Source organism: Pongo pygmaeus, chromosome 4, assembly GCF_028885625.2.
Source record: "Pongo pygmaeus isolate AG05252 chromosome 4, NHGRI_mPonPyg2-v2.0_pri, whole genome shotgun sequence".
Taxonomy (NCBI): Eukaryota; Metazoa; Chordata; class Mammalia; order Primates; family Hominidae; genus Pongo; species Pongo pygmaeus.
The window spans coordinates 86,667,760-86,695,060 of record NC_072377.2 but is presented as its reverse complement, the minus strand read 5'-3'; the positions used below and the strand labels follow the sequence as shown (position 1 = coordinate 86,695,060).

Here is a 27,301-nt window from a genome sequence, read left to right as displayed (position 1 = left end):
CTTTTTTCATCAGAAGGGCATTATGCTTGACCTCCAAATTTGGCTGATGATTTACTGATAAGATTCATAACCTTTGGGTTGCTCTGGTATTGTGACATATTTGCTGGGTTCTGAGCCATATCCTGGAAGGCCACCATAACTTCTGGACCCTGCATGGCTGCAAGAACCTCTGAATCACTGAGAATTTCATTGAGTCCAGGCATTCTGGCCATTCCAGACATTCCTTAGGGAAAATTACCAGGCATTCCCCCAGGAAAGCCACCTGGAAAAGAGCTATACTGAGCTCCTGAGTGTCATCTGGCTTCTTCCTCCCTCTGGGCTCTCATGCTCTTCTTGAGCCTTCTTAACTCTGTCTATTCTTGCTTTGATCTCTCGCCCTTCATGTTTTCACTCATACTTTCTCTGATGTTCTGCAATTTTCTATGCCCTAGGTTGAACTTCTTTCAGCATTGCACTAGCATCTTCATCATAATCCAATTCACAGGCAAGGGCAAGATCATGTGCTGCTTCTTCCCAGTGGCCTAGAAATCTGTGTGCTTTCCCTCACCACTTGTAAGGCTGAGCTGAATCAGGATGTATTTCAATGGCTCTGTCACAGTCTCGGATGGCAGCATTTGGCTCCTGTAATTTGACAAAGACACTTGCCCTCTTGGCATACAAAATGGCCAAGCGAGGATTCAGCTTGATGGCATCTGTGAATAAGTCAATGGATTTCTGCAGTTCACCATCATTTAGGGCTTCAATAGCAGCCACTTTTTTATCATTTGCCTGATTCATCATCTCCTCTGTTATCTCTGCATTTTAATCTCCCATTTCTTGAGAGGCATCAGTGTCTTGTTCAATCACAACTTCATTATCAATAACTAGATCACTTTCCTCACTTGATGGTGTTAGATATGAATTCTAAATTTCTCTTCAAAGAATCAATATGTCAGTGTGTTCAATTCTTTGCCTTCTGCTTTTAAACTTCCTCATAAAGTAACCTTTCTCAATCACCTGCTCCACCCTGACTCATTCTGATCACCTGCCCCACCATGACTCATTCTGATTACCTGCTCCACCCTGACTCATCCTGATTACCTGCTCTGCCTTGGCTCATTCTGATCACCTGCCCCACCCTGACTCATTATGATCACCTGCCCCAACCTGACTCATTCTGATCAACTGCCCCATCCTGACGCATTCCAATTACCTGCTCCACCCTGACACATTCTGGTTACCTGCTCCTCCCTGACTTCTCCTCCACTCTGACTTATTCCATAACCATTTTTCCTGCCAAACCACTCATCCCATCACTCTCTTTAAATTAGCAATCAGAATTAGTTTAGCCTGTGCAGTCTAACCCTAGCCAATTTGGGAACGACACAGCAGCAGGCCATGTGCATCAGGAATAAGAACCCCTTTCCCACCCAGGTGTGTTCTTGCTATTGTTCCATCTGCAATTGAGCACCCTTTCTGCAGAAAGTAAAGATAGCCTTGCTAAGAGATCATTTGTCTCCATGCTGACTTTTCTTTGCAGCACCAATTAACTATTTCTAACAATTTTGGGGGCTTGTCCAGGATTACAGTCTCCTCTAGGGTCAGTCTCCAGTCCTCTCTTGTGAGAAGGCATGCCCCACTACCTCGTTTTTGGCAGCCTCAGGGGTGAGGAACCGAGATCCACCCAGTGTGACGAATAAACTGGGACTCTCAGCAACGTGGAAAGAAACTGGCTAGCGACCTAGGTTAAAGGATCCTCACATACCGTGGCGACAACTCTGTGCACAGACCAAGGAAGGAGAAACCATGGGAGCCAGTAAAGTACTTCCTTGGTGGTCAAATTCTGGAGGGCTAAATGTGTATGTGCATGAATGATCACAAACAACCCTTCTTATGGTGTTGTTCATGTGGATGGTGACAAGTCCTACTGCTGGAGTGAGTGGGTCCTCTCCACAGTTCTGTAGCTACTTCATATGGCTTAGGGTGGATCCTGCTGTGGGATTTATACCGGCACACCAATGCTAAGAGGGGTCTAATTCTTCCTTGGGGGAGCAGCCAGAGAAGACAACACGAGTGGGAAGTGTGCAAAGGACCTTCAGAGGGGGAAAGGGAGGAAACAGGTCAACCTTCCAGGGCAGCAAGACAAGACATCCCTGGTTTGAGGGGTTGAGCCTTCCAGGACAGGCAAGGCAAGACACCCCTGGTTTGAGTGGTTGAGCCTTCCACAAATTTCAGAGGGTTGAACCTTACACAAACCTCTGGTAGTAAGAAAAATATTCAGAACTCCCCTTTCCTTTCTTCTTGGGGGGAAGAAAGAGTAGCTCCACTCCTGCTGGTCCCTCCCCTAGGGGAAGGGGAAGGAGAGGGGAGAACAGCAGCATAAGCAGCTGGCAGAGGCAGGGAAAGGCCAGCAGAGAGGAAAAAGAAACTTGGAGAGGAAATCAGAGAGAAAGACAAAGAGAGAAAGACATAGAGAGTCAAAGAGAGAGAGAGAGAGATAGAAGTAGTGAAGAGAAAGCAGTGTACCCTATTCCTTTAAGTTCCAGGGTAAATTAAAACCCTATAATTGATAATTGAAGGTCTTCTTCTTAACCCTATAACACTCCAATACCACCTTGTTGTCAGTGTAAACAAGGGTGTAGCCTGAAAGCACTGAGGCCACTGACAACCCGTAGCCTTTCCTAATCAAAAATCCTTAACCTAGTAACCTGCGGATGGCCCAAATGCATTTAATTTGTAGTGGCAACTGCTTTGTTAACAGAAGAAAGTAGAAAAATAACTTTTAGAGGAAACTTCACTGTGAGCACACCTCATCAGGTCAGAACTATCCTAAGTCAAAAAAAAAAACAAAAAAAAACAAAAATGTAGCATACTGACTCAAGAACCTTAAAGTATGAGGCTATTCTGTTAGAAAAAGATGATTTAACATTAACCACTGAAAATTCCTTTAACCCAGCAGGTTTCCTAACAGGAGATATAAATCTTAATTGATTACCCTACAAAGGTCCAACCAGACCTAGAAGGAACTCCCTTCGGGACAGGGTGATAGATGGTTCTTCCCGGGTGATTGAGGGAAAAAGACACAATGGGTATTCAGTAAGTGATAAGGAAACTCTTGTAGAAGCAGAGTAAGGAAAATTGCCTAATAATTAGTCTGCTCAAACGTGTGAGCTGTTTGCATTCAGCCAAGCCTTAAAGTACTTACAGAATCAGGAAGGCGCCATCTATACCAATTCTAAGTTAATATGGACTGAATAAGTCTTATTAATAGCAAAGAATAATTGAAATCCCAAACTTACAAAGTTTTCAACGAAAGTAAAATTTGCTAAAAGTTAACAATGTAACATGTATTATCCTAACTTCTAATTTTGTGGCCTAAGGCAGTCTAGTCCACAGACATGAAGGAAGTTCACTTTGGAAAAGAATTGTTATCTTTGAAAACAAAAAATGGGGGAGAATTTATGTAAAAAGAATATTATATGGTAAATTCTTGTCCTAAAACAAATTAACTGGTTGTTTAAAGAAAGGGATGTTTGCAACAAGTCAGAAAGTTGAGGCATATCGAAGAATTGTCTGTGAAAGTCGTGAAAAAAAGTTATAAAAGGGAATTTATGCAAGAAATGTTGTATAATTTAAAAGTAATTAGGCCTCCTGAATGTAAAACTATTGAAGAAACAGTTTATGTGCAAGGTGTGCAAGGAAAGTAAAATATATTTTTGGTAAAAGGATTATAAGGAGGCATAAGAATATGGATTTTTACCTACAGTAAAAGGTTAAAAAAATATTTTATTGGCTGGGCATGGTGGCTCACACCTGTAATCCCAGCACTTTGGGAGGCTGAGGTGGGCGGATCATGAGGTCAGGAGATTGAGACCATCTTGGCTAACACGGTGCAACCCCATCTCTACTAAAAATACAAAAAATTAGCTGGGTGTGGTGGCGGGCGCCTATAGTCCCAGCTACTCGGGAGGCTGAGGCAGGAGAATGGCATAAACCCGGGAGGTGGACCTTGCAGTAAGCCGAGATAGCACCACTGCACTCCGGCCTGGGCAAAAGAGCAAGACTCCATCTCAGAAAAAAAAAAAAAAAAAAATTTGTTTTAAAGGTTTAAGCAAGTTTTGAAATGTTAATTGTAAAGGAAATTCTGTGTGTAAACATAATGGCTAAAGTTAAAGGGGTATCATCCAGTTTTTCTGTGAACTGGACATTAAAATAAAAGCACAACAGTTTTTTCTTAAAGCACTAACCTGCTCTTTAACAAAAATTATAAATGGTTAAAAAGAGTCTATAAAAATCTTACCTTATGGTCAGACATTAAAATTGGATAAATATGTCTATAAGGTTTTGTTAAAATTAAGTTTAACATTAATAACACTAATATAAAGGTGAAATTTAGTTCATCTGATATAAAATCATACAGGAAGCGCTGTTAAATATAAAACAGTGTTTGGCTTTCCTTGGTCTAAAAACTAATAAAAATAGGTGCTAAAGAAAGTTTCTCAGGCTGGGTGCGGTGGCGCATGCCTGTAATCCCAGCACTTTGGGAGGCTGAGGCAGGCGGATCACGAGGTCAGGAGATTGAGACCATCCTGGCTAACACGGTGAAACCCTGTCTTTACTAAAAATACAAAAAATTAGCCAGGCGTGGTGACGGGCGCCTGTAGTCCCAGCTATTCAGGAGGCTGAGGCAGGAGAATGGCCTGAACCCAGGAGGCGGAGGTTGCGGTGAGCGGAGATTGCGCCACTGCACTCCAGACTCCAGCCTCGGTGACAGAGCGAGACTCCTTCTCAAAAACAAAACAAAACAAAAAAAAAAAGAAAATTTCTCAGCAGGAAGGCACCAAGGACTATAAAGTCCACTGCTGATGTCCCCACATTTAAAACAAAAGATCAGTTTCTTAGAAATTATTTACTTGGTTTAACCTCCACTTCCTCTTCCCTTAAAACAAGAGGTCTTTCAGCAGAGGCGCCACCTTTGGAGTTTCCAGTACATCAGCATTGGCCTGGGGATCACGTTCTCATCAAAGGGTGGAAAGAAGGGAAACTTGAGCCAGCCTTGGAAGGACCCTGCATTGTGCTGCCAACCACCAAGACTGCTGTTTGTACAGCAGAAAAGGATGGACACATCACACCCGAGTCAAGCAAGTGCCATTATCATCAGAATCATGGGTCATTGTTCCTGGACAAACCTCTACCAAATTAAAGCTAAAAAAAAGCTTAGTCCATCTATCTTTTCCTTCCTTTCCTTACTCAGTGCTTATATCCATTACTATTCCTACCACTAGCAACTCTTACCCCACTTTAGAGCACTTCTATGGTTTAGGAGCAGAAGTCACTGGAAAGGATCCTATAGGCTTCTTTAAGGTGTGCTTTGTTCTCCCTCCTCCACCTCCTATGGCTGCCCCTTTCCCAAACCTATGAAATCAAACTATGACTCGCCTCATGCCAAATGACAAAAGCAAGGTCTCAGTAGTAGAAATAGGAGACCTAAGGCAAACCATAGCCATTGAAACAGGGTATAAAGATGTAAATGCCTGGTTAAAATGGATTAAATATTCCATCCACATGTTAAACAAAGGCAATTGTTATGCTTGTGTGCACTGCAGGCCAGAGGCCCAGGTTGTCCCCTTTCTACTAGGGCAGTCCTCCAGTCAACTGCACGTGGGCTGCATGGTAGCTCTCTTACAGGATTCTACAGCCTGGGGTAACAACTTGTGCCAAGATCTCTCTCTGCTATATCCCGAATTTCAACATCCTGCAGGTCAGCCCCCGAGGGCCATCCAGCTTCCATCTCCCAACACTAAGTTCACTTAGTGTCTCGGACTGAGAGACAGGACTAGCTGGATTTCCTAGGCCAACTAAGAATCCCTAAGCTTAGCTGGGAAGGTGACCGCATCCATCTTTAAACAGGGGGCTTGCAACTGAGCTCACACCGGACCAATCAGAGAGCTCGCTAAAATGCTAATTAGGCAAAAACAGGAGGTAAAGAAATAGCCAATCATCTATTGCCTGAGAGCACAGCAGGAGGAAAAAGGATCAGGCTATAAACCTAGGCATTCGAGCAGGCAACTGCCACCCACTTTGGGTCCACTCCTTGTATGGGAGCTCTGTTTTCACTCTATTAAATCTTGCAACTGCACTCTTCCGGTCCTTGTTTGTTATGGCTCTAGCTGAGCTTTCGCTCGCCATCCACCACTGCTGTTTTGCCACCGTTGCAGACCCGCTGCTGACTTCCATCCCTCTGGATCCAGCAGGGTGTCCACTGTGCTCCTGATCCAGCAAGGCGCCCATTGCCGTTCCCGATCGGGCTAAAGGCTTGCTATTGTTCCTGCATGGCTAAGTGCCTGGGTTTGTCCTAATCGAGCTGAACACTAGTCACTGGGTTCTACTGTTCTCTTCTGTGACCCATGACTTCTAATAGAGCTATAATACTCACTGCATGGCCCAAGATTCCATTCCTTGGAATCCATGAGGCCAAGAACCCCAGGTCAGAGAACATGAAGCTTGCCACCATCTTGGAAGTGGCCTGCCGCCATTTTAGGAGTGGCCCACCACCATCTTGGGAGCTCTGGGAGCAAGGACCTCTGGTAACATCACGACAGGGAGGAAACTTAGTGTTCCTTGGAGACCTGAAGGGATGCAGTGAGCTTAAAAATTTTCAAAAGCTTACCAATCAGTCAGCCCTTATTCATCCCTGAGCAGATGTGTAGTAGTATTATGGTGGACCTTTACTGAACACTCTGCTGAGTAACTCAAGTGGGACTTATGCTTTAGTCCAATTGGCTATCCCTTTCACCCTGGCATTTCATCAATCAGAGAAAGGAAAAATAAGACATCGTAAAGCAAAAGAAGCCCCTTATGGGTCATTTTACTATCATGTCTATTTAGACACAATTAGAGTCCCATGGGGAATACCAGATCAATTTAAAGCCTGAAATCAAATAGCTGCAGGATTTGAGTCAATATTTTAGTGGGTGACAATTAAGAAAATGTAAACTGGATAAACTACATCTATTACAACCAACAGTGATCTATTAATTAGAGCAGAGATGCTGTTAAAGGAATAGCTGAATAATTAGGGGCTACTAGCCAGATGGCTTGGGAAAAATAAGATAGCCTTAGACATGATATTAGCAGAAAAAGGAGGAGTTTGTGTCATAATTAAAACTCAATGTTGCACCTTCATCCCAAACAACACTGCCCCTGATGAAAGTATAACAAAAGACATTGCAAGGTCTGACTGCTCTGTCCAATAAGTTAGCCAACAACTCAGGGGTAAATGACCCTTTTACAGGATGGCTAGAAAAGTGGTTTGTTAAATGGAAAAGAATAATAGCCTCAATTCTTACTTCCCTCACAGCCGTAATGGGTTTACTTATTCTAGTCGGGTGCTGTGTCATAGCATGCATCCGTGGTTTGGTACAGAGACTCATAAAAATGGCTCTTACTAGAACCTCCCTTAACTATCCTACACCTTATCCAGAGAAGCTTCTTCTTTTGGAAAATCAAGCAGAACAACTAAGCTGAGACATGTTAAAGAAGTTTGAAGAGAAAGAGCTGTAAGGTAAATGCAAGAGGAAGAAATGTTAGATATGAGTTATAAATTTCTCTTCAAAGAATCAATATGTCAGTATGTTCAATTCTTTGCCTTCTACTTTTAAACTTAACTTCCTCATAAAGCAACCTTTTTTGATCATCTGCTCCACCCTGACTCATTCCAATTACCTGCTCCGTCCTGACTCATCCTCCACTCTGACTCATTCCATAACCATTTTTCCCGCCAAACCACTCATCCCATCACTCTCTTTAAATTAGCCAATCGGAATTAGTTTAGCCTGTGCAGTCTAACCCTAGCCAATAGGAGAATGACACAGCAGCAGGGGCCATGTGCATCAGGAATAAGAACCCCTTCCCCTCCCTTGTCCAGGTGTGCTCTCACCATTGTTCCATCTGCAATTGAGCACCCTTTCTGCAGAAAGTAAAGATGGCCTTGTTGTGAGATCATTTGTCTCCGTGCTGACTTTTCTTCATGGCACTGATTATCTATTTCTAATAATGGTTCATCTGCCTTTAAGTCTTCCTCCACCTTCTTACTATCAGTTTTTTTTCCCCCTTGGTATTTTCTTATCATTTAGCTTTCTGAGTAGCAGATGGTACTTTACTCCCCATGACCTCCACCCACTCCCTCAGGAAGCGCATTTCCTTGGTGTGCAGAATGCTCAGATCCGGCTTACACATTTTCACAAAGGCCCAAAGCTCGTTCACTTTGTGGGGGTCCATGGTTGGAAGGTGGTGGGCGAAGCTGACGGGCTGCAGCTCAGTTCCAGGCCCAGGCGCGGCTTGACGTGACCACGCAGAAGACTCTGATAAATTTATGAATTGCTTTTCTGTGTTATATTGGAGATTACACAGAATAAAACTGGTATTTTGAATTCTTGGTGAGAGAGCTCACATACTGCCATCTTGTTAGGGTCACTCACTTGTTCCTTGTTTTGTCCATTTAGAGAGGGCATTTTTCCCTTGTAGATATATGTCTAATGTCTTTGCATTAAAGGATTATTTATTCCAGTCTTTTCTGTTTGGCTTGTTTTGGTTTTTATTGGATATATTTGCTTAGAGATTCTTTTTTTTTTGAGATGGAGTCTCACTCTTTTTGCCCAGGCTGGAGTGCAGTGCTGTGATCTAGGCTCACTGCAACCTCTGCCTACCGAGTTCAAGCGATTCTCCTGCCTCAGCCTCCGGAGTAGCTGGGATTACAGGTGCCCCCCACCACACTCTGCTAATTTTTTTGTATTTTTAGTAGAGACAGGGTTTCACCATGTTTGGCCAGGCTGGTCTTGAAATCCTGACCTCAGGTGATCCACCCACCTCAGCCTCCCAAAGTGCTGGGATTACAGGCATGAGCCACCATGCCCGGCCCTGCTTACAGATTCTTTACTGCTAGATCACTACCTCCTTTTTCGGCTGTAGGTTGTACCTTAAGCCCGGGTTTATAATGGCTTTATGAACAATCAGAGCATTGCTCTTCCCCAGTGAGGACTGTTGCAAATGGGGTATTTTGGTAGTGTGGGAAGGCTGGCTAGGGATTCCTGCACAGGGGCCCTGTGGCATGAATCCTCTACAGCATGATGCTGCAGGACAGCCACTCCCATTTGGTGTCTCCTTTGGCTGAGTTCCAGAGCATAGTTTCCAAGACTGGTGACAGTAGTCCCACCTCCCTCCTTGGTCTTTGCTTGTTCTCAGGGATATTTCTCCCTTCAGGCACTCATTAGGTTTCCTATGGAGTAAGGTGAGGACAGGTCGCCTGCCAGGGAAACCAAACTGGAGGGGAAGTTTTCTGTCCACCTCAATCTCACTTTTTCCAGTGTAGAAATCATGAGCTGAGAGGAAATTTTGTGTGCACTTGATGCTGGGCAGAATGTTGGAAGGGACATCACTGGTGTAGAAATCTGATTCTCTTACCACCTACTCAGAGTTTTGTTTGTTTTTTTACACTTCTCTGTGACCACAGGAAGTGTTTCATTCTCATGTTTGAGTTCTGGGATATGCTAGTGATAATCCCAGCACTATATATTTGTTTTTGGTTTTCTGTTGGGGACAGTGAAGCCAGCTTGCTTCTGTAGCTCCATTTTGGAACCAGAAGTCCACATGCATGATTCTTTAGTAATACTCATTCTTTGAAAGAGACTGGTTAGTGTTTTATAGATGAAAGACAATATTGGGGTTATTGTATATAGAGAATGCTATAATTTAGAATTTGGAGAAGAAAAGGGAAACTAACAAAGCAGAGAAAAATTTTCAATGTAAAATTCCGTAAGCTTAAAGGAAAAGTAGAGGATATCACTAGGAATTGAGAAAGGATTATAGCAGAACTTTCCATTTCCTACAGGAAACAATAAACTCCATCCTTTCATATGTAAAGCTAGGTTAGCTATGTGCTCTTCACATTCAGTAGGTGGCCAGCAAATCATTTCTTTCAGGCTTGAGGCCACAATGCATTCTCTTCTAAGTTTTGTAGAAAAATCATAAACTGGGTATTAGAAAATTGACTTCTATTTTCTGCTGTCTGTCTCTGGCTTAGAAACTTCATGAAAATAATACAATAGTCCCTACTCATGAATTTTAATTTGTTCTTTTCTCTGCCAAATGAAGGGATGTATGAGAGACAGACCCACTGGTGTCATCCAGCTTAACCATTCTCTGATTTTCCTTTTCCCATTGCCTGGCTATTAGATTAAAAACTATAGATGACTTCCTAGCTTAAATAAACTAAAGTAAGTTTCACTTATTATTGTTTTGTAAAAAGAAGATGACTTTGGCTATTTAACAAGAAACATGTTTTCTGAGTATTGCTTCCAGCACTGGTGATGGATTTATATTGAGCCATGCACTGTTCCTTGTGACTGGCTGGGGTTAAATGTTGAACTTGCACTTATGAATCAAGGGAAATCCTCCACTTAAAGTTCACATTTATGACTTTGACCTCATTAACACTGAACTTTAACCTCTAACCAGCTGAGCTAACCAGCCACAAATACTGATCAGTCAAGGATAAAAGAAAGTTCCTTGATTGTTCAGCTCAGTTGCATTTACCAGATGCATGTATTTGGATAAGCCACTTAAACTCTCAGTTTCCTCAAGTGTAAAATGGCTGCTATGATTTCACTTTATAAAATACTTGTAAGTTGCTTTGTTATAACATATTTAAACCATGTAGATGAGATTTCGGTTTTTAGCAAGAGCTCAGTATTTGGTAGTTGAAGGGTAGTAGACGTTGAATTGAAAAATTGGGATTGCTATTTAATGTACATAAAACTTAAAATAACAACACAGATCATATTAACATCCAAATGTGGATACAGATATCCCATGTTGGCCACTGGGAGAAATGAACCTAAAGGCAGACTGATGCTATCGTTTTCTCTCCTTGCCTCATAAGTAAGAAAATGCAAACCAGTCAGAGTGCAAACAATATGAGAGTATCATGGCCAGGATTCCCAAAATTGTTATTTGAATCCCCCTATGATAGTTCCCAAGTATTAATCTCAATCTGTGAATGTAAAAATAAACTATAATGAAAGGGTCTATATGATAAGAAATCAATTTTTAAACCTGCTTTAATTTGAGAGAGGACTTCTTAGCTATTTACCTCTACTTTTCTCCATCTCTTCTTTAGGATACCCATCAAAACAATGGTGTATAAGGAGGATATTAACGCAAGAGTATAGTCCGTCCACAAGTAAAAGAAAAAGCAGGATAGATAGTAGGCTCTCCAGGTATATTGAAAGTGTACGCTGGTAGAAGAACTCCTTTGCATGCATGTTGTTTGTTAATTTATAATAAGCATTATCTTTCCATATTTGCACAAAAATGGAAACTTCTACTTGCACTGTTGACAGAAACTATGGATATAAGCCATCTTCCATCTTTCTGTTTTCTTACTAGGTAGCTGCTATCATCCACCAACTCTAATTTATTAACTACTGTTGGAGGTGAGATCCTTTCTTTTTAAACTTGCAGGTCCTTGAAAGCAAATGTGTTCACTTTTTTGGTCCTCAGGTAGATCCAGGTCTTTCAGAACCTAAGAGTAAGCATGATCTCCACAATGTAACCTTTGGTCAAAACAATGCATGGAGATGATAAGGTGAGATATTGTGTTCTAAGTATACTAGAGCAATCAAAAAATATTTTAGTTCTTGATCTTGGAAAAATTTCTCCTTCGGCTCAGCACACTAGCGTAAAATCATCTGTATCATTCCATTTTTATAAAGCTTAATGTTATAACTATGGATGACATTGTTAAATTGAATATTACAAAAAAATTTTTGGCTGCTCTAGGTTCTGGGGCTTAGAGGCCATTGGTTGGAGCAATTATGACTCCTCCTTATTCCCTTACAACATATCCATTTGCATTTGGATCCTGTATATTGCCATAGAAACTTGTTGGGTGAAACAAGAAAGGTCCAGGGATGTAAACCATGTCTTGTGGCTAGGCTTTTCTGTTTGATGTCAGTTTTGCAGGAATGGGGTCCATGATATTAAGCATATCCTAGGAGTAAGAGGGTCTGGTCTGGTGCTCATGTGGGAGTGAAGGGTAGCAAAAGAGCTGAACTGGCAAAAGGGGGAGTGCCAGGCTACTTCTGGAATCTGCTCAGATTAGGTCACACTTTGGTGTTGTATACGTACAACATATGGGTGTGTATATGGGAAAAATTTTGCATGTATTTACTTTGAAACAACTGGAGTATTAAAGAGCTGAGACAGGACTGTTTCCCATAGGTCATCCACCCTCTTATATTCATCTTCACCATCACTACTATCCTGGGGTACACTATCATCATCTTTGGTTATTTGTTATACTGCACTAACCTCCAAATTGGTCTTCCACTTTCCACTTTTGCCCTGCTACCATCCATTCCTCATTTAGCAGCTAGAATCAGATCGCCTTTTTCAGTCTGAACTTCAATAGTTTTGCTTTTTATAAGTAATTAAATTCAAACTCCTTTCTATGGCCTACAGGCCCTACACGGTTTGATCTCTGCCTATTTCGTGACCTCATCTTCTACTCTCTTCTTTGCCTATCGTGCCCCAGACACGCTGGCTTCCTCTCAGCTCATTGCACAGGCCATGCTTATTCCTGATCCAGGGCTGTGCTCACTGGCCCCTTTGCTTTCAATGGTCTTTCCACAGGTTTTCACAGGGCTGAGTCTGGCTGAGCTCAAGGGTTACCTTATCATCATTTCCCTGGACATCTCCTCTAAAATAGCCTTTCTCCACTTCCAGTTACTTCATTTGCAGCTATCCGAATCTGAAGTTTTCTTATTTATTTGTTTACACATTGACTCTTTTCTCACTAGTATAAGCTCCACGAAGACTGGGGCCCTGACACTCTTGTTTGCCACTTGATTCATGGTATCTAAACAATGCTAGGCACATAATTGTACTCAACAAACATTTATTAAAGTCATCAGAAATAATATTTCCTATTATTGAGAGACTATTAGGTACCAGGTAGAGTTCCAGATGCATAATATACACGGACTTAGTGAATTTTCTTCCAAACCCTGCAGCATAAACATTACTGTCTCTAAGTAGAAGCTGAGATTCAGAAAGATAAGTGAGTTACTCTGGTCATAGAGCTGGAAGTGGCAGAGCTGGGTTTTGATTCTCTAAGTGAATCCAAAGATCATGCTTTTTTCCAGGAAGGTGTGTGTGTGTGTGTGTGTGTGTGTGTGTGTATATACATCCTCATAAATCAGACATTTATTAATAATTATTAATAGAATTTTTTTGTCTTCTAGTTATTACACTGGGTATGAGGAATAACAAATTTGAGCATCAGTGTTCTACAGAATTGTGCTCAGTAAATACATAATGACTTATCATGTCTGTAAAATTGATAACAGATAGTCTTGTTTTTAACAGAATCACATAAAGAATGTTTGATATAAACATAAAAATATGTACAAAACTCATGGTAGAAAAGTTATAATTCACTGAAAATTAGAATGGTAGAATTAAGTCTTTGAGTTATTTAAGCAGATTTTGTGTCTATTATAATTTTTTTATTTAACAAGTAACTAAAGTTTAAAGCTGTTAAACTCCTCTAAGAAAAAGCCTCAAAAAGCAAACCATCCAAAAAATACTGACTTTTGCTGTTTTCCATATGTGAGGTTATAGAAAACTTCTCATTCTTTTGATTTGTGATAAATGAGCAGTGGAATTAAAATAGCAGCAGAATCTATAATAAATTGATATTTCATACATGCAAATTCCTCTGAGATAGTCTGATTTCTCTGACAAATCCGGCCCCACCACCGTCTTGTTAGGTAGATTGACGTAACCTGACAGGGTAAGCAAATCCTCTTCTTTCAAGTTGCAGCTACTGACAGGATTGAGTCATTTCGTTTTGAAAGGAAATTTATCCTCTTGAGCTCCTTACACCATAAAAGACACAAGTTCTTCCATGGAAGCAAGGTCTTCATGGAGATAGCATCTGGAACTCATTGCTGAGCAACTGCTCAGCTTCCCTATATAAACATTGCCTTTCTTCCCTTCATCTTTTTTTCTGATGTAAAATTTGAAAGATTGGTGAGAAACCTAATTTTGATAATCAAATAATATTTACTGGAGAAATTTGTATCAAAGTTTGTTTCATTCTCGTAAAACCTAAAAGATGGAAATAAGTCCCTATCAGAATACCTGTTATTCAGCTGATCTCTGATAATTTCTTTTTTTGAAGGTACCACATGTAGATAGAGATATTTAGAGCACATTTAGAAGACATGCAGGTCAGTCTTTAAGACTGGAGGAAAACAGGAATGTGTTTTTACACTTGAGGTCTGAGCACTTAAAGACTATTGAACTCACAGCAAAATGTCATAGGTTTTTGAGGTAAAGCACATGTACATTTAGTGAAAAGTCAGGTTTTCAACTGCAGTCACTTGAGAAAGAGCAATTATTTTTTGAAATGACGGTGGTCATAAGCAGTTTTATTTTCAGACATAATCTTCTGGTGCTGGGAGATTTCAGTTTCTTTGATAAGGCAATCTGTTATAGATTTTAAATCTGTTTTAGACACACAAACCTGAAGACATTTCTGTTTTCAATAAGATGCAAGACAGGTAGGAAAATGCATGTGTTCAAACACCATTTAACACTTAGTACCAACTAAGAAGTATGGTTTCAGTGAAAAAAAAAAACTGTACAAATCTTTCACTAGGAACATTATGGTTATTCTTCTAACTGGGTGGAACAGATGATAATAGTGATAACCCACTGTTCTAAGAGCTTTACATGCATTAATTCATTTTATCCTCAAAACAAGATTGTGAAATATGTGTTTTTATCATCCCAATTTTGTGGATGTGGAAACTGAGACACAGAAGTTAAGTAACTTGCACAAGTTTACCCAGATAGCAAGGGGAGAGTTGTTAAGTGTTCCCAGGCAGACTGGCTCTACCATACTTCATATTGTCTATCGGCAAATTATCAAATGATGATAGGGCAAAGATTTTTTATTCCTAGAATCTATTTCCAATTCTCCCAGCAAGATTCTTTTTCAAGTTTCTATTTCTGTAGCTTTCATATGATTATAATGTGAACATTAGAGAGTTAAATGAGATAGTTTCTACCTAAAGTTTGGGGATATATTACAACTGTAAGAATTGGTTTAATAATCTGTTATTTCCCCTCTTATCATTTACTTGTCACATGTTATCAGTAAGAACATTTATAATGACTAAAAATCTCAACTTTTAAAAGACCACTGCCCAGGATTCTTACTTTAAAAAATCCATTCTAAAGAAAAATATGAAACAGAAGCAAACTTACACACTATGTACATTTTAAAAATAATTTATTGACCTATTGTATGAATACCAAAAAAGTATACATAATTATGAAGCTCTTTGAACTTTTACTAACTGAACACAGCCAGGTAAACAATACCCAGATCAAGAAACAAAACATCACCAGTACCCCAGAAGGCCGCCACATGTCCACCTCCATGAATAATCACAATCTTGACGTCTAACAGCATTGATTAGTTTCCTCTGTTTTTTGTCTGGTTTCTTCCATTCAACATTATGTTTGTGATATTTACACATACTGTCATGAGTAGTTCTAGATCAGTTATTCTAATTATTGCACAGTATTCTATTGTGTGAATATATCACAATTTATTAATCCATTCATTTTTGGTTGGCATTTGGGTAGTTTCCAGTTTATACAGTGTTGCTATGAACAGTCCAATTTATATCTTTTCGTGAACATATGTATATATTTTCTTTGGATATATACTTAGAAGAATTGCTAGATCACAAACTAGATATGTGTGTGTGTGTGTGTGTGTGCGTGCGTGCGTGTGTGTGTTTAGTTTTAATGGATAGTGCCAAATATTTTCCAAAGTGGCTGAATTAATTTTTTGCTTCCACCAGCAATTTTTGAGCATGTCAGTTGATTCCCACCCTCACTAAATGCCAAAAGTGATATTCTCTATTTTTTCACTTTAGCTTTTCTAGTGAGTGCACAGTGTTTTGTCATCATAGTTTTATATGCATCTTCTTCATGACTTAATGATATTTTCATATATTTATTGGTCATCTGTCTATCCTCTTTTGTGTAGTGTATGTTAAAATATTATGCCACTTTTCAATTGAATTGTCTCTGTCTGATTGATTTGTAGACTTTCATAGAATCTAGGTGGTTGTCCTTTATTAGCTATGTATAGCAAATATTTTTCTCCCATTTCAAGTTTTCAGTTTTTATTGTCTTAATGGTTGTTTTAGATAAATAATTCTTAATTTTTATTAAGTATAATTTAACATTTGCAAAAGTATTTTTGATTTATGCCTTTCAGTGTCATATTTAAAAGAAAAATTGTGCCTACTCCAAGATTGCAATTTTTTCTGCTATATTTGAATTTAAATGCTTTACTTCTCATTTAGGCCTGCCCTCCATCTAAAATTAATTATTTTTCCATGATACGAGGTAGAGGTCCAGATGCATTATTTTGGCACATACACAGCAATTGCCCCAGAACCATTATTCAAAAGAGCATCCTTTAGCACTCTTTGCATTGTTGTCTTTGTCATAAGTTTACTAACTATACATGTGAATGTTTCTGGACTCTCTACATTTTCCCCCACATATTTGTTATTTATTATTGTGCCAACAACATTCTCATAGTTACTAAAGCTTTATAGTAATTTATGTCTTGATATTTGATATTATAAATCCTCCAGCTTGGTTCTTTGTCTACAGATTACCTTGTCTCTTTCTGCCCTTTTGCACTTCTTTTCAAATAAATTTTAAAAATAGTTACTCCATTTATGAAAAAAAGTATAAGCATTTTAATTATGATTGACTTGAATTTATAGATTAATTTTGGGGAGAATTGAAATCTTTATAATATTGAGCCTTCCAACTCACTGATGTGATATGCTTCTCATTTATTTGCTTTTCTCTAATTTTTCTCCATAATATTTGATAGTGTTTAATATAGAGATCTTAGATATCTTCTTAGATTTACTACTGAGTATTAATTTTTTGATGCTATTGTAAATTATGTTTTTTAAAATATCTATTTCTGATTCTTGCTAATATTAGACAATTGATATTGTTTATTAATAATTTTCTATTGGCTGGGCATGGTGGCTCACGCTTGTAATCCCAGCACTTTGGGAGGCTGAAGCAGTTGGACCGCTTGAGCCCAGGAGTTTGACATCAGCCTGGGCATTATGGCAAACCTCATCTCTACTAAAAATACAAAAATTGGCCAGGTGTGGTGGTGCATGCCTGTAGTCCCAGCTGCCCGGGAGGTTGGTGTGGAAGGATCACTTGAGCCTGGGAGTTGGAGGTTTCAGTGAGCCGATCACACCACTGCACTCCAGCCTGGGCAAACAAGTGAAATCCTGTCTGAAAAAAAAATTGTCTATTGGTGTTTTATCCTGCATACTTGATAAACTCATTTATTAGGTTCAGTGGATTTTTGGTGAGATCATAGTATTTTCTACATAGATGGTCATGTGGTCTGTGAATAATGACAGTTTTACTTCCTTTCCAAACCAGATGCTGTTATTTATCTTGCCTTACTGCACTTGCTAGAACTTCCAGTACAAGGTTGAATAGAAGTAGTGAGAGTGGATTTCATTCTTGTTCCTAGGATTAGGAGGGAAAGCATTCAGTCTTTCACCAGTAATTATGTGAGTTATAGGTTTTTCATGGATACCCTTTATTAGATTGATAAATCTTAAATTCCAACTGTGCCAAGAATTTTTTTTCTTTTTAATCAAGAATATGTTTAGATTTTGTCAAACGCTTTCTGTGTATCCATTTACTTACTTTATGGTTTTGGGTGTTGCTTTTTTTAGTTTTCTAATGTGGTGAATTATATTGATCAATATAAAATATGAAACAAAATTTGCATTTCTAGGATAACCCCCATTTGGGCATGATGTATTCTTATGTAATGTTCGATTTGATTTGCTAATATTTTGTTTAGAACTTTTGCATCTATGTTCATGAAATACATGCTTGGTAGTTTTGCTTTCTTACAATGTCTTTTTCAGGTTTTAGTATCAGGATAAGGTTGACCTCATATAATAAGTGAAGTACTTTCTCTTTATTTTATTTCTGGAATAATAAAGAATTGGTATAATATTTTCCTCAAATATTTGGTAGAATTTACCAATGAAGCTTTTGGTGCATGGAGGTTTATAAAGTTAACTAATTAATTCATTAATTTATTGTGTGTAAGATTTTAACTATAATTTTTTTCTTTTTACATCCAGAATATACACCATATTAAATATTAATACAATTTTCAGTTTTTAAAATAGATATAGAACTATTTAGGATGTCTATTTTTTCTCAAGGAGTTTTGGTAACTTGGTATCTTTAAAGGCATTTGTTCATTTCATCTAAATTGTCAAATTTATTTGTATGAACTTGTTCTCAATCATCCCTTACTTTTTTCTTAATAGCCGTAATAATATTACCTCTCTTATTCCTGGTATTGCCAACTTGTCTTCTCTTTTTTTCCTGTAATCAATCTGGATAGAGATTTATCAATTTTATTGATCTTCCAAAAAACAGCTTCTGTTTTCATTGATTTGTATTTTGATATTTATCAGTTTCTTTATTCCATTCACTTCCAGTTTCATTTGATTTCCTTTTTTCATTTTGTTAAGATGGGCCTTCCTACTTTTTTAATATTGGCATTTAGGGATGCGTATTTCCCTCAGCAGTATGTCACATATTACCCATAGCAGTATGTCACATATTTTATATATTATATTTTTATTTTTATTCAGTTTGAAATTCTTTTTAATCTCTTGATTTTTTAATGACTTGTAGTCTTTTTAGAAGTCTGTTACTTAGTTTCCAAAAATTTGAGGATTTCTAGATATCTTTATTATTTAATTCTAAATTAATTCCATTTAGGTCAAAAAACAAACCTTGTATAACTGGAATTTTAAAAAAGGAATTGAGACTTATTCTGTGTTCCAGAATATGGTATATCTTGGTAAATGTCCCATGATCATTTGAAAATAAATTATATTGGCTGGGTGTGGTGGCTCACGCCTGTAATCCCAGCACTTCAGGAGGCCGAGGCGGGCGGATCACGAGGTCAGAAGATCGAGACCATCCTGGCTAACACGGTGAAACCCCTTCTCTACTAAAAATACAAAAAAATTAGCCAGGCGTAGAGGCGGGCACCTGTAGTCCCCAGCTACTAAGGAGACTGAGGCAGGAGAATGGCGTGAACCCGGGAGGCAGAGCTTGCAGTGAGCTGAGATGCACCACTGCACTCCGGCCTGGGCAACAGAGTGAGACTCCGTCTCAAAAAAAAAAAAAGAAAATAAATTATATTTTGCTATTGTTGAGTGGATGGTCTGTAAATGTCAACTTGGTCTTACTGTGGTTTGTTTTTTGTGTTTACTGTATTGTTCACATCTTCTATATTACTGATTTTCTGCCCACTTAATGAGACAAAGGTATTAGAATTTTTTTATTATAATTGTGGTATTGTCTCTTTCTCCTTACAGTTTTATCAATTTTTGCTTTATATGATTTGAAGTTTATTAGATGCATAAACTTTTAAGATTGTTATCTGTTTGATGAATTAACTTATTTATCACAAAATGGCCTCCTTTATCCTATGTAATATTTATCTGTTCTGAGACCTACTTTGAATTTTGTCAACTTGGGAGTGTGTATTCATGTTTAGGGCATAAAGGGAGTGTGGAGTTATGTAATTACGCCAGAAAGATAAGCAGTGTTTTAATTTTTTTTGTTTTTTGAATTCCGTTTTAAGTCCTTCATTGGTTTATTAGCTATAACTCTTTGTTATTTTTAGTGGGTGCTTTAGGATTTATAGTGTACATTTTTAACCTATCACAGTTTAACACAGTTTAACATTCAAGGGATATTATAGCCCTTCATAATAGTATAAGAATTTTAAAATAATATACTTCCATTTTTCCTTTTTCAGTTTTTGTGGTGGTGTTGTCAAGCATTTTACTTTTACATATGTCATATACCTCATATTATATTATTATTTTTGCTTAAACAGTTAACTATTGACGATTGTTTTCAATAACAAGAAAAAGCTATTATATATTTACTGATATGATCCCCATTTCCAATGCTTTTCATTCCATTGTGTAGATTCACGTCTTCATTTGGTACTACTTTCTTTCTGTCTGAAAGGCTTGAATGTTTCTGGTAATGCAGGTCTGGAGGCAGTTAGTTCAGCCAGTTTTTATATGACTGACATATTTTCACTTTATTTCAGCAAAAAATGATTTTTCTGGCTATAACATTATAGGTTGACAGTTTTTTCTTCTTTCAGTATTTTAAAGATGTTGCTCCATTGTCTTCACAATTGCATTGTTTCTAATGAGAAATATGCTGTCCACTTTATCTTTCTCTGCATGTAATGTGTCTCTTTTCTTTGGCTGGTTTTAGGACTTTCTCTTGTCAATGATTTTGAGCAATTTGATTACAATGTGTGTCTGTGTAATTTTCTTTTTCTTTTCCTTTTTTGGAGACAGGGTCTTGCACTGTTACCCAGGTTGGAGTGGAATGGTGCAATCATGGCTCACTGCAATCTCAACCTCCTGGGCTCAAGTGATCTTCCCACCTCAACTTTCCAAGTAGCTGGGACCACAGGTGTGCACCACCACACCCATGCCTGGCTTATTCTTTTGTATTTTTTGTAGAGACAGGATTTCGCCATGTTGCCCAGGCTGGTCTTGAACTCCTGGGCTCAAATGATCTGCCTGCTTTGGCCTCCTAAAGTGCTGAGATTACAGGTATGAACCACCACACCTGCTCATTTTCTTTATGTTTGTGATGTTTGGGGTTCATTAATATTTTTATATCGGTGAGTTTATAGTTGTTATAAAATTTGGAAAATTTGCAGCTATTCTTGAAATAGTCTTTTTGTCTTTTTTCTTTCTCCTATTATTTGGGGTCTTCAATTAAAGATATACTAGGCTACTTTAAGTTGTCTCACAGTTCATAGATATACTATTTATTTGTTCTCTTTTTCCTCTATGTAAAATTTTGGATAGTTTCTATTGCCATGCCTTTAATTTTACTATTTTTTGTTCTCTACAATGTATAATCTACCATTTATTCTACCCAGCATAGTTTTCATATCACACATTATAGTTTTCACCTCTAAGAGTTTGACTTCTTGTGTTTGTTATATATTTTCTTCATCTTTACGTAGCTTTTGACCATATGAAATAGTTATATTAACAGTTCGAATATCTTTGTCTTCTGTGGCTGACATCAGTATCAGTTCTTCTGGTTTTGATTGATTGATTTTCCCCACTTATTATTCATTACATTTTTATCTTTCTTTTTATGTCTAGTAATGGGATGCCAAGCACTGTGGATTTCATGCTGTTAGGTGTTGGATATTTTTATATTCCTAAAAATATTATTGAGACTTGTTCTGGGGTGCTAAGTTACTTAGGAAATAGTTTGATCCTTTGGAGTCTTGGTTTTAAGATTTGTTAGGCAGGACTAGATTCATGTATAAGTTAAGACTAATTGTTCTCTACTCTTAGGTAAGACCATTCTGAGTACTCTACTTGATAACCCCTGAACTGTGAGATTTTTCTGTCTGACTGGTGATGACAGACAATGTTTCTGACCCTGTGTGAGTGGCGAGTTCTGTTCTTTCTTATCTTTTTAAGTAGTTCTTTCCCCAGCTTTGGGTGGTTCCCTAACATGCATGTGCTTAACAATACTCTGCTGAGCCCTATAAAGGGCTCAAGAGTTGTTTTCTGTGCAGTTTTCTCCTCTCTGTTTTTCTGTCCTTCAAGCTCTAGTTACCTTTGTTCCCCCAGATCCTCAGCTGCATCTTCTCAGCTCAGGAAATCTGCTAGACTGTCCAAGGCCTATAAATTCACCCTCCCACGGCAGTAAGCTGGGGCAATTGGCTCACTTTGTTTCCTATCTCTCATGGATCACTGTCTTTTTTTGATTGATGGAATGTCTTAAACATCATTGTTTCGAGTATTTTGTGATTTTTCATTGTTTTAGGTGGGCAGGCAAATCCAGTCCCTATTACTCTATTTTGGCTGAAAGGAGAAATCCCATTCATAATTTTTCAAATAAATAACTGATATATCCCAACTTTCAAATAAAATAATTTACTGTTTGTGAAATTGTTATGACTGTATGAACTGTTTCTTTTTAATCTGTCATATTCTTCATTCACATCAATCAGTCCAAAACTTGCTCATCTTTTGATTTTAATCTCAGATATTGTATCTCTTGTAGCCAGAAGGTTCTTTCTCCTCTGAATTGTCATTACCTTTCTTTTTTAAATTTTTTATTTATTTATTTTTGAGATGGAGTCTTGCTCTGTCCCCCAGGCTGGAGTGCAATGGTGCAGTCTCAGCTCAATGCAACCTCTGTCTTCTGGGTTCAAGCGATTCTCCTGCCTCAGCCTCCTGAGTAGCTGGGATTACAGGCACCTGCCACCAGGCCCGGCTAATTTTTGTATTTTTAGTAGAGACAGGGTTTCACCACGTTGGTCAGGCTGGTCTTGAACTCCTGACCTCAGGTGATCAGCCTGCCTCGGCCTCCCAAAGTGCTGGGATTATAGGTGTGAGCCACCGTGCCCGGCCCAAGTGTCATTACCTTTCTTATACCTTATCTATACTTTATCTATATATTAGTTTCCTCCCTCCTACCGAAGTCTGAATTATTAGAAGGAAGGTTTTGAATTCTTATTTTTTGTATCTGTCACAGTAACATACAGCATGCTTAGTGCATTGCAGTTATATAATTTTCAAGGGAAAAAACTGATGTCTGTGATGTGAGATAAAATAGGTAGCTGAAACATTAGATAGCTGTGATATTCCCTTCATAAGTCTTATGTTTTAATTATTTCAATTTGTTACTTAGATTAAGGAACTGTATTTGTCTCCCAAAATGTGAGTACAACTAATATGTTCCCTATTAGTAAATGACTAAATAGTATATTTTGGAACACTTTATACCAATGGAAAGAGAAAAGCATTTAGCTTTAAAACTAAAATGAGGTCCCTGTCTCTGGCCCCCTGACTCTTTTTTATTTTTTTTTTTAGATGGAGTCTCGCTCTCTTGCCCAGGCTGGAGTGCAGTAGTGTGATCTGGGCTCACTGCAAGCTCCGCCTCCCGGGTTCACGCCATTCTCCTGCCTCAGCCTCCCGAGTAGCTGGGACTACAGGCACCCGCCACCACGCCTGGCTAACTTTTTGTATTTTTAGTAGAGACGGGGTTTCACCATGTTAGCCAGGATGGTCTTGATCTCCTGACCTCATGATCTGCCTGCCTCAGCCTGCCAGAGTGCTGGAATTACAGGTGTGAGCCACCGAGCCCAGCCCTGACTCTTAATTTTTAAATTACTCAATATGTTGCGGTATAAAATCACCTGAAGTCACTGATCACTATTAACATACCATATGTTCTGCAAGCAGGAAGAAGATTCTGCTGTCAGTAAAAAGGAATCCCCTTGGAAATCCTTTGGCCATCAATCATTAATACTACTGGAATTTCATCTTAACCTAAACTTACTTTGCATTTGCCAGTAAATCTACATTATAATAAAATAAACTATACTACAAATAGCATGATACACATATATATCATGTATGTGTATGATACATACATGATATATACACAAATCTGGATTTCTTAGCATTTAGGCCTTTGAGCAAATTTGGAGCAAATAAACATATATTTTCTTGCAATTTCTTCCAATCACTTTATATGATGGTAATATACTGCAATGGTAAATAATTGGAAGGCAGATGCTAAACATTATATTTATTAAATGGTAAACAATTTGAAAGTAGAAATCAACCTTTATTCTCTTCTTTTACTGATTGAATTTATTTTCTCTCTACATTCTCTTCTTTTACTGATTGAATTTATTTTCTCTCTACTTTTTTCAGTGGCAGCAAAAAGAGATGGTGCTTTCAATTTACCTTTTTTTCTCAGCCAATAAGAACTTGTTGAGTAAAGTGGGAGGATATAGACAAAAAATAAATACTGTACGTTGTTTTAAGTGTTGTAATGAAGATGAATTTAAGCAACAGGGCAAAACAGGGGAGAAATCCATGACCCAAAAAAGGCTCTGCAAAAGAGATGATTAAGATGAGTCTTCAAGAATAAATAGGGCATTATTAAAGGATCAGCTCAGGAATAATCTAGGCAAATAATCTCAGCCAAATGAAAGCTGAGAAGCATAATACTTCTTGGTGCTGTACGAGAATTGCCAGCAATTTGGTATGGCTAAGACATGGAGCAGGGGAGAAAGGAAAAGAATAGAGGTGGGAGAAAGGGGTGTAAAATAGAAAGGAAAGCTGAAAGAGGTGAGATTAGAGAAACAGGCAAGGGCTGGGGAGTGAAGGCCTTGAAGTTTACTCAAAAAGAGGTTTAGTTAAGCAGGATATCTCAACTGGAGAATGCTGCTCACATCTTGGGCAGGACAATTCTTACTTGTTCTGGACTTTCCAAGCATTGCAGGGCAGAATAGGCTTTCTTCTCTTCACCCACGAAATGTTAGTCATGCTGACCAGCCGTTGGGACAACCAGAAAAGGCCTTCCAGGCAGTATTTCCAAAGCCCCTGGAAAGATACCATCCCTGCTTGAGAACCACTGAAGGATAGAGAGCTGATAGGTGTTAAACAGGGCAGTGTTGTGACTAGACCTGTGTTCACTTCTTCTTTATTCCCTTCTTTCTTCTCTTATTTTTGAATACTTACTGTGAAATAATTTATAGGGAGTGAAAGTATGCCTTAAACATAGTATATATAACTATGGGAGCTGTTCCTTCTGTTTCTTTTAAAACAATGAAGGTTGTACAGACATATTTATCTCCAGTGCTGGGGTAACTTTTATGAATAGAAGTAATTTATATCACTGAAGTGAATTTTCAGAAGCTTTAGAAGGATTATGATACAACCAACACACGATTACTGAGGACAAATTAGAAAACATAAATAAACTATCTGAAACAAATAAATATCAAACCATATTTGTTCGACCTGGGATAAGCAAACATTATGCTGTATTCTTTCTGTTTTAAACCTATTGTAAACATGTTTTACATATTTAAACCTATATGTAAATATGTTTCCAGTCAATAAATACCCACACTATATGTTTAGGCAGACATTATTATAGTTCGTGACAGGAACACAGTTTACTATAATTTATTCAACCACTATTTGACTTTAGCATTATGCTAATTTTCCATTATAAACAATTTTATTATGTGATAAACCTGTAATACATTGTCTAATTGATTTCTTATCTGAAATGAATCAGATGGTCTTCTCATTTTAAGCTTTTAAGAATACATGTTTTCACGTTTTCTTCCAGAAAGTTTTTTCACAAATTAACAATATCAAAGAGTGCCACTTTGCTGAGATCTTTGGAAAATGCTGGTTTCATCTAAAAATCTCTTTTAAAATTTCTTAGCAATCGGAAAAGAAAAAACTAATAAGACACTCAAATGCCATTATTATGTGCATTTATTTGATTATTTGTGGAGTTGGATTTTTTTATGTTTCATATGCTTACGAATCATTTCTATTTCATCTTCTATAGATTGTCTCTTCATGCCTTTTGAGCATTTTTAAATTACAGCGATCATCTTTTTATAGATGGTATAAATATTAAATCTTCACCATATATAAACTTTGTCATTTGAACTTTCAATATTGTTTATGATGTTTGTTCAGACATTCTAAAAACTCATAAATGATGAGCATAATCAACATTTTATTTTATTTTTTGTTTTCTTTTAGAAACAGCTTATATAATCCAAGTTTAAATTTTTATTTATAATTGTTTTAGTAATTTTATTTTTTTGTTTTACATTTTGATTTTTCATCCATATGTAATTAATTTTCCTTTAGGTTATATAACTTTGTACTTTCCCAAATGTTTGGCTTTTATCTTACTATTAGTAATTTTTTTCTCTTTTCTTAAATTATAATTCCAATATTACACCTTTTACAATTAATAATGTTTAATATTATCATATTACCAGGTCCAAATTTGCCCTAATTGTCTCATAAATGTTTGTTTGAATCGGGACCCAAATTGCATCCACATGTTGGATTGGTTCAGGTTTCTCAAATTTCTTTTAATCTATAGATTCCTCCTCCGTCTCTTCTTTTCTCCTTGTAATTCATTCGTTTAGGAAATTGAATCATTTGTCCTACAGTTTCCATAGCCTGGATTTTGCTGATTGCATCCCTATAGTATTAGTTCACATATCCCCTGTACTGTGTGTTTCTTGTAAATTAGAAGTTCTTTTTTTATTATTATACTTTAAGTTCTAGGGTACATGTGCACAAACGTGCAGGTTTGTTACATAGGTATACATGTGCCATGTTGGTACGCCGCATCCATTAACTCATCATTTACATTAGGTATATCTCCTAATGCTATCCCTCCCCCATCCCCCAACCCCACGACAGGCCCCAGTGTGTCATGTTCCCCTTCCTGTGTCCAAGTGTTCTCATCGTTCAATTCCCAACTATGAGTGAGAACATACAGTGTTTGGTTTTCTGTCCTTGCGATAGTTTGCTGAGAATGATGGTTTCCAGCTTCATCCAGGTCCCTACAAAGGACATGAACTCATCCTTTTTTATGGCTGCATAGTATTCCATGGTGTATATGGGCCACATTTTCTTAATCCAGTCTATCATTGATGGGCATTTGGGTTGGTTCCAAGTCTTTGCTATTGTGAATAGTGCCACAATAAACATACGTGTGCATGTATCTTTATAGCAGCATGATTTATAATCCTTTGGGTATATACCCAGTAATGGGATAGCTGGGTCAAATGGTATTTCTAGTTCTAGATCCCTGAGGAATCGCCATGCTGTCTTCCACAATGGTTGAACTAGTTTATAGTCCCACCAATAGTGTAAAAGTGTTCCTATTTCTCCACATCCTCTCCAGCACCTGTTGTTTCCTGACTTTTTAATGATTGCCATTCTAACTGGTGTGAGATGATATCTCATTGTGGTTTGGATTTGCATTTCTCTGATGGCCAGTGATGATGAGCATTTTTTCCTGTGTCTGTTGGCTGAGAGCTGTAGACTGGAGCTGTTCCTATTTGGCCATCTTGGAACCGCCCTGAGTCGATGATGAGCATTTTTTCATGTGTCTGTTGGCTGTGTAAATGTCTTCTTTTGAGAAGTGGCTGTTCATATCCTTTGCCCACTTTTTGATGGGTTTGTTTGATTTTTTTCTTGTAAATTTGTTTTAGTTCTTTGTAGATTCTGGATATTAG

The 27,301-nt window shown here is 38.0% G+C and overlaps 1 long non-coding RNA gene and 1 pseudogene across 2 annotated transcripts in view; one reads left to right on the top strand and one right to left on the bottom strand.

Moving 5' to 3' along the window:
• Positions 1-20: 20 nt before the first annotated feature.
• On the bottom strand, positions 21-8,259 carry LOC129037210 (hsc70-interacting protein-like; annotated as a pseudogene).
• The window catches only part of LOC134739558 (uncharacterized), a 55,341-nt gene continuing 29,460 nt past the window's right edge, over positions 1,421-27,301 (top strand). For both annotated transcript variants that reach the window (XR_010126331.1, XR_010126332.1), the window contains exon 1: positions 1,421-1,795. This is a non-coding gene — a long non-coding RNA (uncharacterized LOC134739558). The remainder of the gene's footprint in view (positions 1,796-27,301) is intronic.